Here is a 16,663-nt window from a genome sequence, read left to right on the forward strand (position 1 = left end):
CAACCTTTTTATCACCGGGGACCACTCAACACCGGGGACCACTCACCAGGGACCACTCAACGCCTTTTACTGAGGCCCGGTGGGGGGGTAGTTTACTCCTCTACTCTCAACCACTGCCCTAACGCTCTCTGATCACTATGGTAATGTTTAAACATCCCTTCAAAATAAGATACAGACATGCCACAACAATGAAGTGTGTTGTAAAGGGCTGGGGGGGATGAAGTAAAGGGCCGGGGGTGGGGGAGAAGGTATCCTTCAGGGCCCACCTCCAATTAGTCGAAGGACCACATGTGGTCCACGGCCCACAGGTTGGGGATCGCTAACATAGAGGATGTAACAGAGTTGTTTTCTATTGCCCCAATGGGTTGGACTAGAACCAATAGGTTGAAACTAATTCAAAACAATTTTCAGCTAAACATCCGAAAGAAGTTCCTGACACTCAGAGAGGTTCCTCAGTGGAACGAGCTTCCACGGGAAATGATGAATTCTCCTTCTTTGGAAGTTTTTAAGCAGAGGCTAGATCGTCATCTGACAGAAATGCTGATTTTATGAACTTAGGCAGCTTGTGACTGGGTGGGCAGGAAGGGATGTGCCAGTGTTTCTCTCTTGTGGCCCTTCCTTGCATACCCAGGGAATTGCTAATTGCTGCTGTGGGGTGGTAGGTGAATTCCAGGCCAGGATGGATTCTGGAGATTTTTGGTGGGGGGATCACTTGGGCATGAAATTGGGGTCACTGTGGGTGTACAGGTAGTTACGAGTTCTTGCATTGTGCAGGGGGATTGACTAAATGACCCAGGAGGCCCCTTCCAACTCTATGATTCTATTCTATTTGCAGATAGGAAGAGAAGCTCAAGGAAAAGCAGAGTCTGCTTCTGTAAAAGTTCAGGCACTCCCTTTCAAGTAACTCCTGGTAACCCCCCAAAGTGTATGAAGGCAAAGCCTGGGGAGGGGATGACCATACAGATAGCATAATACCATCTGCAAGTGACATCAGGGCTGTCACAATGCTGTAGGGATTTCACCAATCATAGATTTGGGGGAATTCCTAGGGCAATTCTGCACATTGAAAAAAATAGCGTTACACCAGCATAACCCTATAAAATAACGCACATCCGGCCATTCCTCACCTCCTGGCTCTCTCACTTTCCTCTGCTGCCTTCTCATGCTTCTTGGCACTCTGCACGCCTGCTTGAAATGGCAGAAGAGAGCAACACGCTTTACCCGCAACTCTCCTCTGCCTGTCAATCAAGCCAGGCAGCCAATCACCTTTCGCCATGTTTTAAAGGGCCTGCAATGGCAGCTATTTTTTTTTAAGTAAAACATCTCCATTGAGACGCCTATGCATCTAATCACAGATGCATAGTGCTTTTTAAGTATCACCCCTTTGGCAATCATGAGCCTTGAACCTTTTAAAAATTCGTCTCGAGACGGATTTTTTAAGGGGGGGGGACTTTAGAGAGGCATGCTTTGCCTGGACAGTTTAAGGCCTATTCATTGCTCCAAGCGGTTTGCTTAATTTTTTAAAAAATCCATCCCCAGGAGAAGGGAGAGGGAGGCGGGTGTGAGGGTGGGACCTGCAGGCGGAGATAGCGCTGCTTCATTTTCAGACATTTCTTTGGCATGTGGCTTGCTGGTTGCTTTCCTCTCGCACTACAGAGTTTGGGGAATCCACTTTATGCGATTCCTCAACTAGTGCTTTAAAATGGAGGATGTAAGTACCGGTTTGCTGCTGGGATGCTAAATGTTGATGACGTCGTGAGAACTGCCAAAAATATGGCATCTGCAAAAGGTAATCATTTCTATATAATTTTTGGGTGCAGAATGGCCCCTAGAGTGTCATGTGATATTATTTCCCCCACTTTTTCTACCACTGTTCTATTAAGTGAGCTTGGATGGTTAAGGCTGGGGAGTTTCCTACCATGACAGGGGAACAACTGGCACGACTAATTGGGCAGTGTGGGAATGCACTTGCGCAAAGACTTTGTGCTGCTAGCAAGGTTTATGGTGAAGCATCCCGACAAGCAGCCATGAATCTGCTGATAAATCAGCTACCTAATGGTGCCTGGTGAAGTAGATACAAACTGTAAAGCAGGGGTAGTCAAACTGCGGCCCTCCAGATGTCCATGGACTACAATTCCCAGAAGCCCCTGCCAGCATTCGCTGGCAGGGGCTTCTGGGAATTGTAATCCATGGACATCTGGAGGGCCGCAGTTTGACTACCCCTATGTGAACCAAAAGACCGATGCGTTTCAGCCCTTATAGGGTCTTTCTCAAAGGTCTTTCTCAAAATGCCATGGTGAAGCATCCCGACAAGCAGCCATGAATCTGCTGATAAATCAGCTACCTAATGGTGCCTGGTGAAGTAGATACAAACTGTAAAGCAGGGGTAGTCAAACTGCGGCCCTCCAGATGTCCATGGACTACAATTCCCAGAAGCCCCTGCCAGCATTCGCTGGCAGGGGCTTCTGGGAATTGTAATCCATGGACATCTGGAGGGCCGCAGTTTGACTACCCCTGCTGTAAAGACAGATACTCAAGCATTTCGAGTCCTCAGGGAACTGAGCCTAAACAAGTTTGGAAGCCTCTGTGTGTGGGGGGGAGGGGTCAATTTGGGGATAATTCAGAGTGGCAAAGCATTCGCCGGGGAGTTTGGCAGTTCCTTGACCCACTCCAACTCCAGAATCAATCTTCCCCTTATGAAGCTGCTTCAGTTTATTGCATACTTAGTTACAGGAGTTTGTGTATCACATGTAGTTAAGCATTAGCTCTGCCCGTTAAGATATTTTGTGTTAAGACTGCTGTGGAATCAATGCTCTTAGAGAGCATCAAAAGCAAGGAAGACAATCTGCAATCTCCCCCCCCCCCAATTCTGCCTTTCAACATGCAAGCAGAGGCTATTAGCTCACTCACTCCATTAGAGTTGCAAATCTGCAGCCACCTGGAGTCTGTCGTGTGCTTCCTTAATTGCCTTTAATGGTTGCAGATTGTATTCCTTGTGCTCTGGCAAAGGATGAAAAGAAACGGGCAGGGGAAAGCAGAAAATGCCAGACTTTTCCGTGATGCCAAGCTCCCTCTCACGCCTGCTATAGATTTCCATCGCAAACATGCTTGCTTAGGCAATCTGTCCACTCCGTGAACATCATAGCAAGCCCTTCTGCAAGACTGAATTTAATATCTGGACATTGTAGCTGTTCCATTAAAAATGACTTCATGCACGCACGCACATATTTTTCTCTCTCTAGTGTTCTTGAGGCTGTTATTTGGCCCTCTCTCTTTTTTCCCCTTTACATGAAAGCAAAGGACTAGAGCTCTGGTGCTATTGAAGTTTTCGCATATTTCACTTTGATCTGTTGTAGGGATGGGGCAGGAATGTTCAAATAGTATGGGACTCTTCTAGTCAGTTTCATGCCAGTTTTTAAATTTAAATCTGATTGGGAGGAAACTGCCTAGAAGATGTCATCATGACCATCTGATCAAATTAACATCAGACACCTCAGTTGGCAAAGAATGGGATTCTGAATGCGACTTATACAAAAGCCTCATCAGAAGTCAGTTGCATTTCCAATATGGCCAAGGTGGAAAGTGCTGTTAACTTGCAGCTGACTTATGGTACGCCTGCAGAGTTTTCAAGGCAAGAAACATTGGGAGGTGGGTTTCCATTGCCTGACTCTGGGCAGCAGCCCTGGACCTTCTCAGGGGTCATGTTAGAAATAACTGTCTGTTTAGTGCCTCCTGGCTTTGACTCTGACAGGAACTCTCTTAGTTAGTGAGATAGACAGGAACATTGACCACTCACCTTTCTTCTCTCACTGACCTGACCCTAGAGGGTTAAGTTCCTCTTTCCTCCTTCTCTCTCTCTTCTCCATCCTTCCTTGGAGCAATGAATAGGCGTGCTCCATCCTTGGAGCAATGAATAGGCGTGGTAGGAGCAGAGATACCTCCTGTATCTCTCCCCATCCAAATATTTAGATTAGAATAGGAATCTTCTGTTTACCTTTTTATTACTAGATTCAAAGCCCATTTTTGAGAACGGGCTTTGAAAGGCCCCCCACCCCACCCACCGTGGCCGCCCAGCAGACACATAGAGGCGACATTGCCCCCGGGTGCAGCGTTTCTGAGCTCAGTGGGAAGGCCTGCCTCCCCCCCCCCTCCCTGGCAGTGAGGTGTGCTTCTAGGCCCGAGGGAAAGGCCTTCTTCTTTGCTCACAGGGTCCTGCCGCCGCTTCCCCGTAGCTTTCTGGCCTGTCCTGGTGAGGACCTAGAAGCCTGTCCTAATGAGGGGCTAGAAGCCTTTCTGGCCTGTCCTGGTGAGAGCCTAGATTGCCCCCCCCCCAATTGGCTAGAACTGCTGTCTGTCCTGGTGAAGAGCCAATCAGAAGGCACGAAGCGCCTTCTGATTGGCCCCTCACCAGGACTGGTCCTGCCCACTAAGCCCTTAATGAATTATGAAGAGGGGAAAGATTACGCTTACTAATCAATACGTCTTATATTAGTTAAGTAGAAACTTGGAGATTGTGTTTTTCTTTGTTTGCTGTTTTCTGATCACACGTACACAGCTGCACGCTGTGCTTATCAGCCAAACCAAGCACTCTGCTAATATTCAGGATATTAAAACTTTACTGCAAAGTCTACCTATTAATATCCTTCAGGTCTCCCATCTAAATACTAACCAGGGGGCGACCTTGCTTTGTCCCTGCCCAACCCCCACTTTCTTCTTTGACTACAAGCTGTCAGTAAATTTCTCCATAATTTGTCCTCTTCTTTGTCTTTCTTCATGATTGTTAATTGTTCTTGAAGTTATTTTGTATTTAATGTTTATGCTGTTAAACAGCCCAAGCCATCTGGCCGGGAGGGGCAGTCATTTTCATTCTAGTAATAAATAAAGAACAAATAAATGACCTTTCCCCCCCCCCAAACTCCATTAGTTGTTCCGCCTGCAAATCATACTTGTTTGAACTGAGCCAGCCTTCTCAAAGAACCCAATTCAATGCAATTCTCTCCCAAAACATTATTATCTGGAAGCTTCCTGAGAAAAGCTTAGCAATATAAGCATTTGAAATGGAAGCCACAAGGTGCTAGGAAATGGTTCCAATTCTGATACATGCTGGTTCATTTAAGTTCTTTCCCCTGGCTATGAAATCCAAACCATCTTTCACAAGCAGCATTTTCTTCCAACCTTTACTATTTATTTTCTCACCAGTTTCCCACAGCTCTGCTACTTCATCCAGAACTTTTCACAGTGAATTATTCATATCTTTTTTGTCCTCCCCTAAAGAATGGCCTTAACGCACTTTTACAACAGGCAAGGGGCATCTTTACTTGCTGTGGAGCAAAGGCTGAGGGGAGCTCACAATCTTCCAGTTTCATATGAAAAAGATTATTTTAAATACGTTGGACAGTTTGTGATCTATTGGAAAGGTCTTCACATACACAACAGCACACACACTTTTAACATCAGTCTTGTAACCTTAATCAAGAACAAATGCTTTAAAAATTGTGTCTGTTTCAGTTTATCTGGCATAGGATGCCTCATACAATATTGTGTAAATTCTTTTGTTTGGGAGTCAGTGAGGGATACTATTTATATATTAAAATATTTATATCTGTAATTTCTCTGGGAAATTAACGCAGCAAGTAGTAAAGAAGAAGAGCTGTTTTTTTATACCCCACTTTTCGCTACCCAAAGGAGTCTCAAAGTGGTTTATAATACCACTTCCTTCCTTGGCCCACAACAGACACCCTGTGAAGTAGGTGGGGCTGAGAGAGAACTGCTCTGTAAGATCAGCTCTAAGAGAACTGTGACTAGTCCAGGGTCACCCAGTTAACTGTATATGGAGGAGGGTGGGAATCAAACCTGGTTCTTCAGATTACAGGTTGCAGCTCATAACCACTAGTCCATGCTGGTATCTTGTCAAATGGCAAAAAAACAATAAAATGAGAAACATGAGGACCTGGAGAACTGGGTTCCAATCCCTGCACTGTCCATGGAAGCTCATCAGGGGCTCCTGTAGGCTTGTCACAATCTCTCAACCTACTTCATGAATTTGTTGTTGTCAGGGTAAAGTGAAACAGAAGAGAGAAACGCAATGCAATAAACTGATCAAAGATGAATCAAGGAATGGGTTTGAGGCAGATATTCCTTGCAATTGCCTGAAAGCATAAAGTCATATAAATGCACGAACATGGACATTTTGCATGTCTCCTTAATTTCCTTCCGTGATGACTATCAACGTCCAGTGATTTTTGTAGGTTCCAGATTTATTCCAAGGGTAAAAATGAAAAAGGTTATACAGCTGTCAAATAACATTTTAGAATTAGGAGGAAGGTCAAGGCACAAAGTATAAGAAAGACATCACAGTTGTTGGGATATGCAAGATCTGTAGTGTGCATGATTTAACAGCTTAAGAAGAGCGTCCTAAAGGCATCATCGCCAAAGATATGTAGTTAACATATTTAGATTAAGAACTTCTTTCTATTTTCAAATAATTTCCTTTTGTCTCCTGCTTGGCTCAGTTGGTGACTTTGTGCTCCTTTGAGTATACTTCCTGCCTGCTTTCCCTCCAGAAGAATGTTGTTGTTGTTGTTATTATTATTGTTGTTGTTGTTGTTGGATTTATTTCCCGCCACTCCCTTGCGGCTCGTGGCGGGTTACAGCATCCTAAAATCCCTATTAAAACCCCATTAAAAGACAATAATAACATTACCAACATTACCAGCATGGCGAAGATCGGCAACTCAACTTCCCCCCCCACACTACTGGCGGGTGGAGAGGAGGTCCTGATGATGTTTACTTCAGGTCCCAATCCCTTAGTCAGGCAATTATTTATTTTGGGATTTCTATGCTGCTGCCTTATGACTAATCACCTCAGAGTGCTTTACAACAAAGTATATAACAATGCATATAACCAGTTTATCAATAAAGATATTAAAGCATTACAATAAATGATGATTTTTTAAAAAACAAAACCTACTTAAAACCACTAACCCCATGGGGACATGGGCAGGGGGGAGGGGGGAGGGAGGCTTGGATAAGATGTTCAGAATATTTTTCTGCTGGACTCAACTGTAAACTTGTCGAAAGATTATCTCGCTCCTCTCTTCCAAAGTTTGTTTCTCTTCTTAATAAAACTATTTTATTCCTGTAAACAGTTGATGTTTTGCTTTCTTGCATCTTTGAACTCTGCCAACAACAGTATCACATCCATGAGCAACAGACATAACATCGCATACATGTGATCCCTGTTCACATACATGTTTGTTCTGCGGTCACTTGTAAGGAAAACATTACTTTTATCTTTGAATCAGGGCAATGTTCACCAAACTAACACAATATCATCAGATGTTTTCAGTGTTAATTCTGTTTGGACTTCACATCTGACTCAAAAATCAGTAATAATTGAGCCAAGGTCAAACCCTAAGGCAGATGAAGTGTTAGCAGGCAGACTAAAATAGCCTTCTGCTTCAATTGGTCTATAAGGCAAAATTTAAAACCTACACTGGCTAGGACATAAACAATATTTACTCAAATTCAAGACTGTGGTCGTTCACAGGTATATCATAAAAAAGGTGTCTGGGGGGTCATTGTACATTTGCATACCTTATAGTTATATACCATATAAATGTCTTTTTGGTGTGTTTAACATTTTTAAGGGGGCTGTCTACCATTTGGAGTCATCTTCCTTTTGAGTAGATACTGTATCAGATTTCTCATCCCCTCTACGCGACATTCAGAAATAACACCAGAGATGCTTAAAAGAGGTTTGTAACATTATGAGTCCCCTTCTCCAGGCTTTGCATGGTTTCATTAGCTGAAGAATCTGGGTCACCTAATTGAATGGCTACATGGTTCCAATCTAAACAGGTTCAAGCCTTAATTGCACAAATTCGGCACAGTCTAAAAAAAGGACATTCACCCAATGATAAACAAGGTAGTATCCTTCTGCCATCAGCTGCTTGTACATGCAACTTCTTCTAAGAAAGATAAAAAGTTTAATCTGCATTGATCTGTTTATTTAATCTTCTGGGACCCATTCTGTGATATTAACAAAATAAGTCGATTTTTAAATCTTAGTATGTGAACTTACAATAGATCTGTTCTTTCTCACACTCCTTGGGGAAGTTTCCTATTTTCCCCTCCTCATGATTTGTGAATGAATAAGGCTTCGTTATATTGCAATAGAGTAATTTGTTTTAATAGTGTCTGAGTAAACGCTGAGGTAATACACATCCGATGCCTAATCGGGTTTCTCCGGAAAGGAATTCACAGTTTGAGAAGCAGGTTTATTTTTCTTTAAAGGCCTTGTTTCAGTCAGGAATGAGCCTGTCCAAATGGTGGTGTGAACCTCTGTGCTTATTCAAAGTTATTGCAGGAAAAAGAAATGTTCTACTTAGCATTGTTAAAGATCTGGGCAGCCAGTTCTGAGGCAACTACATGGGTCTTGTAGCAGGAAAAAGACAAATTCTAAAAAAGGAGATCCCTGTAACAGCAAAAGGCTTTGGACTTTCAGAATTGTTATAGAAACATTAATTAGAAATGGCCTAACTCACCAAATCTAAGTAGAGTACAAACAGAACTTTAAAAAAGTGGAAATAAGCCAATAATCATGTGAGAAGAAGAACTGGATCAGATCAAAGGACTTTCTTTCCTTTATCCAAGACTGGACCGTCTAGCATAGCCTTTCCCAACCTTTTTACCATTGAGAAACCCCTGAAACATTCTTCAGGCGTTGAGAATCCCCAGAAGTGTTGTGATTGTGCCTAATATGGTTGGGAAGCATAGCTGTGTACATGCACACCCAGGGCCCCTCCCCTTCTTACCCCCTCCAAGCCTATCATTGGCGCTACCCCCCTCCCATAATACTAAAACTTGGGGGCTCCCAACTGGGTTGATGATCAGTAGGTTATGGCCCAACAAAAGGAAATACTTCTTTGCTAAATGAATCATTGAGCTTTGGGATTCACTGCCAGGGAATGTACTGATGGACACAAGCACAGCTGGAAAGATTCATGGAAGATAGGTCCATCAATGGCTGTAAGCTGTGGTGAATAAAAGGAACCTCTATATTTTGAGGCAGCAGACTTGCTAGGAGGCAACCTCAAGAGAAAGCCTTGGCCTCTTGCCTTCTAACTGCTTGGCCACTATATGGATCAGGACTAGATGGACTCAGCTTTTCTTATGTTCTTATATTCAGAGCCTCTTCCAAATCTGGGGCATTGGTTCAGAGGGACAAAGAGATGTAACCCTGTTTTATTTGCATGGTTTCACCCGCTGAATTTGACCACCATCAAGATATTAACTTTCCTCATAGTTTTTTAGACTTGTATTACAGAACTGATTTGTATATTGTTTTATATCGTGAATGCCATGAAAGGTTTTGTATTGTGTATTGTATTGATATTTATTTATTTATTTATATTTATATACCGCCGCTCTCAAATGTCTCACAGCGGTTTACAAAGATTCATAAGTATAATAAAATACCGTAAAACCCATTAAAATGTAATTAAAACCCAATGTCATGATAGCGGATAACTCCCCTCCCCACTCCCCTAGTACTGGGGAAGGACAAGAAAGGAAGTAGCTGCCACATGGTTTGGACCTTTCCCATCCACAGCAGGCATCTAGACTGCAGGTTTGGTAGACACAGACACAGCTCAATGAAAACAAGCAGCTCTATATTAACCCCAACTCCAAACTGAAACACTGAACTCTTAACAACAGAACATAGCTTATATATACTTGTACAAGCCTGCCAAATAACCTGATTGGTCCTTACTGGGAGCAGTTCATTGGTTCATACGTTCATGCACAGTCTCTGATTGGCTGGGTTGCAATCCTTCATTAGCATATTGGTAGGTATTCGCACTATGGAGTTCACATACCATTTCATGAAATTTCAGGGAGAAACAGGGAAGACTGAAGAAAAGGGGGGGATCTGTTTCCCAACTGCATTGAACAACCTGTGTAGAATAAGCCAACTGTACTACCTTTCTTTCCTTCTTACCTTGCAGGGCCATTTGAATTGGAGAAACCAACCAGGGTGTGTGCGACTTTCTAAGCTTGGCTGTAGGACAGAACAGGGCTTCTTTGTTGGGGGCTAGGGCATTTCCCCCAGGCAGCCACAGCAGATATTACTGCTTAGCACATGACCTAGATAACACAGGCTGTGATGGGGCTGAAAGATTCCAGCTGCAAGAGAGGCATATATTTTTTCCCCTTCCTCTTTGCTCACTCAGAATGTTTCCCATCCATTATCTCAGTAACCCTTTTGACCCAGTTAACAAATGGCCGAGGCTGATAATAATGACTGTAATCCTATGAACCTTATTTGGGAGTATGTTCCATTAAACTTAGGACAAACCAGATGTGCTCTGTCAGTTCTTTTTGAAGCTCCCAGTGATAGTTCTTAAGGCTTCAGGGTCTTGATTTATATTGGGACTAGGCTTGCCATCTGCCTCAAGCTGCCAGCTGTACTTGCCTCCACCTAAAGATGAGAAGCTCCAGATGGGACCTGGGGATCCCCCGGAGTACCAGCTCATCTTCAGACTACAGAAATCAGTTTCCTTGGGGTAAATGGGTGCTTTGAAGGGTGGACTCCATGGCATTGTACCCTGCTGAGGTTCCTGTCCTCCCCAGGCTCCATCCCCACATCTCTGGACTCTCCCAATCTGGATCTGGCAACACTACCTCCCATCTCTATTGGTGACGAGAGGGGACATAGAAGCCATACCCCCATGCTCTCAGTAATTAGAGAAGTGGGAGAAAAATGAGTGTGGAGTGGAATGGTGATAGTGATACTCTAGGAATTTATCCTAGTTACTGTAGGGTTTACCTCCTAGATTATCACCTGGAAGTAATGTCACATCCCTTTGAAACTCCATCCTCCCTAGATGCTATTTGCCAGTGCAGGACTGGGAACCTTTCCCCACTTCTGCTTGCCTGATCTAAAAGTACCTTGGAAAGACTTTCCCCCTTGGGGCTAAATGTGTACATCCTCACAATGTTAGCCCAATGGGGCAAATAGGCATTTTATTGCTTCTTCTGGGGTCTGGGAGATATTGTGGGGAGGAAGGCCTTAATCCACCTCAAACTGTGAGTCTCGGTCATGATCCAAACAAAGTCCATATGTGGCTCAGAAATATGCCCATATGATTGAAGCCCGCCAGAAAGATAAACAGCGACAACCACCATCACCATGTTCTTTTACTAATTTTATTGAAAATTTTAATAGTTTATATTGTCTAAAAGTTTTAAAGTCTTATCTGCATTCTGGTCAATTATTGTATAAATAAACTTGAGATGCAGAAATAACTTTACCACAGAGCATCAAGTTGACATCCAGTTGTTACCCAAATTAGAATTTAGATTAGAGAATTCAGTTTGCAGGAGGGGTAACGACAGGATTCTCCACCTTTATATATACCAGGGTCTTTCCATCAGAAACTTGCACAGAAACCATTTTGAAATAAAAGAAAATGAATTTTATTGAAAAACAAATTAAAAATAAAACCATCACATTTGCACACAATTTATATTAAGAGTTCACACAAGAGGGAAGACAGAGGTGAGATGGTATGATAGGAGACTGGAAGGAGAAAAGAATATAGCATGATGTGCAGAAGTCCAAGAAGAAACAGTGAAAATGATCAGTGCTTCTCGGGGGGGGGTAATATTCAGAAAACACATAAACACACAGGCAAAGCAGGCCTACATGTAGTGTAAGAAGAATCCCGGAGAACACAAAGTGGCTCTGGTGTGTGCCTTAAACAGTCAGATTTGTATCTGGAGTATAAGGTTGGGCATTTTAGCTCCTGGCCTAGAACAATGGGCTTAATGAGATTGCTTGTGTATAATAAAGAAAACTAGAAGGTAGATGATGCTCTTGTCCAGTGGGGACAAAATATGGGGTGAGGTCGTAGAGGTATTGCAGGGCAGAAATAATACCTGTGTTTGCCCTGGGTGGACCCTTGATGAGTTTCCCAGGCAAAAGGACAAAGACGTCATTACACTGACTGAATTAAGCAAAATGCAAATGTTGTCTTGATTGGAGGATGGGAAATGGGTTTAGGTGTGGCAGGTTCAGATAGATTTATTGTGGTATTTGACCAGCATAAGGTGTGGTAGGTAGAAGAAGAAGAAAAGTTGATTTTTATGCCCCACTTTTCACTACCCAAAGGAGTCTCAAAGCGGCTTGCAATTGCCTTCCCTTCCTCTCCCCACAATAGACACCCTGTGAGTAGCTGAGGCTAAGAGAGTTCTGAGATAAATTGTTCTGTGAGAATAGCTCTAACAGAACAGTGACTAGCCCAAGGTCACCCAACTGGCTCTCACCCAACTGAGAGCCAGTTTGGTGTAGTGGTTAGGAGTGCAGACTTCTAATCTGGCATGCCGGGTTTGATTCTGCACTCCCCCACATGCAGCCAGCTGGGTGACCTTGGGCTCGCCACGGCACAGATAAAAGTGTTCTGACTGAGCAGTGATATCAGGGCTCTCTCAGCCTCACCCACCTCACAGGGTGTCTGTTGTGGGGAGAAGAAAGGGATGGCGGCTGTCAGTCGCTTTGAGCCTCCTCCAGGTAGAGAAAAGTGGCATATAAGAACCAACTCTTCTTCTTCTGCATGTGGAGGAGTGGAGAATCAAACTTGGCTTGCCCGATTAGACGCCACCACTCTTAACCACTACACCAAGGTAAGTTAATCAGGACTACTAGAGTTCCATAGCTGTGGTGGGAAGGGAAAATCACTTAAGGGGTGATAAGATTAGTTACATTTTTAGGTGCACCTTTGATCTACAGATGGACGTTGTTTCTATTTTGGGTTGAGAAAAGACAGTGATTGAGGACTCCTGTGCGTTCGTAATGATATCACCTAAGAAATCCAGGCAGCTCTTGGAAAGTATGGCATGTGACTGGAGGATATTTCTTGCTTTCTGCATGGGTACAGATATTGCTGCCCAGTTATTGGGGGGAACTGACACACATCCGTACATATCAAGCGCAGAGATGCAATTGCAAAGCATTATAATGGTGGAATGCAGACAGTGTTGACAAAGGATGTTAGTGGGCAAACTACCTCCCAAAGCAAGGAGGGGCCTGACCACTAACACAGTTTGACCTCGGTTACAGAATCAAGCAAACAATCTCACAGTTTCAATGAGTATTTATGGCATCTTTGCTGATGTACCAGACACAGAATTTTCCCATTCTTCATGGTGGAAAGTTCCATCAAGTCACAGCTGACTTATGGCAACCTTGTGGGGTTTTCAAGGCAAGAGGTGGTTTGCTGTTGCCTCCCTCTGCCTCATGACCCTGCTCTTTCTTGGTGGTCTCCCATCCAAATACTAACCAAGGCCAACACTGCTTAGCTTCCAAGATCTGACAAATCAAGGTAGCTTGAGCCACCCAGGTCAGGGCTTCTGCCACTTTTGCTATCATTCCTGTGGATCTGGATCTAGAAGGCATGAGGTCCTAGGACCAGGTCCATTTTATGTTCTTTATTATGCATTCTAAAATTTGCCTAGATTTTGTAGCTATTTTCTTTGGTCTAATGTGCAGTTCTCATTCTGTCATAAAAAATTATTATGCATTTACTGCACATGGAAGAAAACTCAGTTTGATTCATACTTATCTGTTTTTGTTTGGTAAGGCTTTCTGATTTTGTAAACTGTTCGGTCAAACCCAAGAGATGTATGAACATCTTAACAAAAATCTATAGATTGCATGGTGCGCCGTGAAAATGTCTAAATGAAAATCTGCCAAAGGGAAAGAACCCCTCCCTTTCCCTCTCCTCCATACAAAACATGCCCTACCTTATGTATCATGTGAGAAATTTCACCATCAATTACCTGATTGTGGATCTAACAAGCGGTATATCATTTCCACTGAGCTCTGACACTACCCGGCTGCTCTCCCCAAGGATATGGAATTGAGGGGGTACTGCTAAGGAGAAGGAGGGGAGCTTGGGTGCTAAAGGATGGAAAAAACTTGGACCCACCCACACAGACAAAAGTTGGTGGACATTTAGCCCGGAGGAGGCTAGCAAGCAATTCTAATTATGTAGCCTTGAGGCATTTCCTGTGGGCGGAATGTTTGTTAGGCTGGAGTCTGCTAGGTAGAAAGAGTATGTATATTATATAAAATGAAGCAATTAGCATTTTGTTTCTTTTCTGAGGAACACTGTGGCGAAAACAAGATGTTCTGCCAGGGGCAATATCGGTTACTTGTCTCTCAGATGCCCATGAATATGCTGGTTAGAATCAGGGCTCTCTGGCCTTTGAGGCTTTGCCTAATACAATGTTTTCTTTGCTTACAGAGCTAGTCGGATCTTGTCTGTACCTAAAAAAAAAAACTAAAAACGAAAGTGGGTTTGGAGGCTGGGTCTGGAATTTGGCATCTGCTGCTGAGAGCTACTTAAAATGACTCCTTGAACAGCGGCCGCTTTTAGGAAGAGGTGAGCACTGAAGAGCAGTTCCCCTTTTACTATTTGCTGCTGCTATATTTCCCACTCAGCCACCTTCTCCCCAGACAACCTTTTCATATCCAGACTAGTATGTAATGTGAGGTCATACAGGCAGCTCTGCTAGGGGAGGAACCTTTGCTCCAAGCACAAACAGCTGTGACTTGCTGCATGGGCCCACTAGGGGCATGCCATTCACTTGAGATTACCGGGTTCCATATCAGTTTTCGGATGTTTATTGGACAGGTGAGGAGAGGAGTGGAGATCGTGCTCATTGTGCCCTTTTCCTGTACAGATTCATGACACATGACATGCAGGGTTAAACATGAGCAGTACTTCCTGGGCCATTGGGAACCCTGCAAAAAGGCAGAGTCGATGCATGTATATCGGTCAATAGGTGCCTTCAAAGTAGCTGTTTTATTACAAAGGAACTTCAAGAACGGATAGGAAAGGGAAATTGCTGAGTTGCTAGTTATTACAACACTCAACACAATGGGGCATTTCCGCATGTCATAAATGCAGCTTAATGCTTACCTAATGAAGATGCTATATTCTGGCCCCTCCACATGACGTCACCCCCATCCTGCATCTGGGCAGCAAACTGCTTGGTACATCCTCCATTTTAAAACACTTATTTGGGAATCACATAAAGTGTATTCACCACCCTAAAAAGCGCTAGCTTACAGAGAGCAACCAGCAGGCAACCAGCAGAAGGAAGGTATGGAGGCTCAAATGTGCTACAGTTGTCGGCAGCATCCCACCCTTGCTGCTGCTTCCCCATCCCTTGTTCCCGGGAAGGAGAATTACTTTTTTAAAAAATGGAAAGCTTCCTGGAGCAACAAATAAGCAGACATGCGTGTAGACAATGCTAGAAATAAGGAATATTTTATTCAACAAAGTGTGCGTCTCAAAAATGTTCTCCCCCCCTCCAAATCTGGAATGATATTAATTTACTCATTTATAAAAGGACTCTCAGCATCCCTCAGTTAAGAATATATCTGCCCATTAATCTCCAACATTTACACATTTATTTCCTTCACTATGTTCCCCCCTGACATTTAATCCCAATAAATGGTGACCTATAGGCTTGCTATTTCTCTTTTATTTCTGTTTGGCCCTTGAATCTTTCATTGTGCTGTATGTTAATTTACTGTCCACCCTCTACCTATATGTTATATTTGAGAAGAGTCTATTTTACTGTTTCTGAAGAAGTGTACATGCACACAGAAGTTTATATCTTGAATATAACTTTGTCTTAAAGGTGCCACTGAACTGAAACTTTATATTAGTACATGTGTGGGCTCTGTTTATTTGAAACATTTCTTCCACCCAGAAAGGGCTTCAGGAGACAGATACAAATAGGATTGTTATCCATGCCCTGTAGACCCAGCAAGCAGGGGGAGCTGAGGGACTTTTCCTTCCCATTCCAACCTGTGCAATAACTGGGAGTGGTGACAGCTAGACATGACCTCACTTCTGGTTCACAGGCACTCTCTTGCTCCCTCTATCCCCCATTAATGCCTCCATGGATCTCCACCATGGAGACACTGCTAAGTACTGATATGCCCTGCAGCAAACAACTCTGATCCAGCCACACCCCTCCCCTTGACCTGCTGCCCAGGCTGTGGAGAGGCACTGCTGGCTGGCCAGAAGCAGCTCAGCTTCCCTTGATCCCAAAGCAGAGGCTCCATTCTACTTGGGTGAGGTGTTGGAGCCAGGCTGTAAACGAGGTTTCAGGGCCTGCCAAAGGGCTCTTTGCGTGCCCCTCCACTTATAAGCAATTGCCTTGGAACACCTAATGGTTGGGCCTGTTCCGCTCCTATTAAAAAGAAGGTAGAATGTTTCTTCTCATTCCAGTGCATAACTAGGTGCAGAGAAGGCATGATGGTGCAAAAGCATTTTACCATTTCAGTCGCCAGACAGAGTAAGCAGATACGAAGGTAGACTATTTGGTTATATTTGGAGAAGAGACTGGCAGGAGGAAATAACAGGAAGATGTGGGAGTAACATATTCCAGCAATTTAGCATGCTCCAAGGGGAGGAAGCACCATTTCTGAAGATGAATATTGCATATGGGCATTTACGCAGCCACAGATTGCATTGCAGTAGAAGTAGAAAATAATGTGCAACCTGGGGAAAATATCACGTTTTGCTAGATATGAAGTATTACAACTTGGTTCGACAAATGTGATACCCCCTAAACAGTAGCA

General features: G+C 43.6%; 1 protein-coding gene across 2 annotated transcripts in view; it reads left to right on the top strand.

Annotated features, from left to right (window-relative positions):
* Positions 1–16,663, top strand: part of CD200R1 (CD200 receptor 1) — an 80,426-nt gene that overhangs the window by 17,666 nt on the left and 46,097 nt on the right. The gene's annotated exons all lie outside the window — the stretch shown is intronic.

The sequence above is a fragment of the Paroedura picta genome, chromosome 6, assembly GCF_049243985.1.
Source record: "Paroedura picta isolate Pp20150507F chromosome 6, Ppicta_v3.0, whole genome shotgun sequence".
Taxonomy (NCBI): domain Eukaryota; kingdom Metazoa; phylum Chordata; class Lepidosauria; order Squamata; family Gekkonidae; genus Paroedura; species Paroedura picta.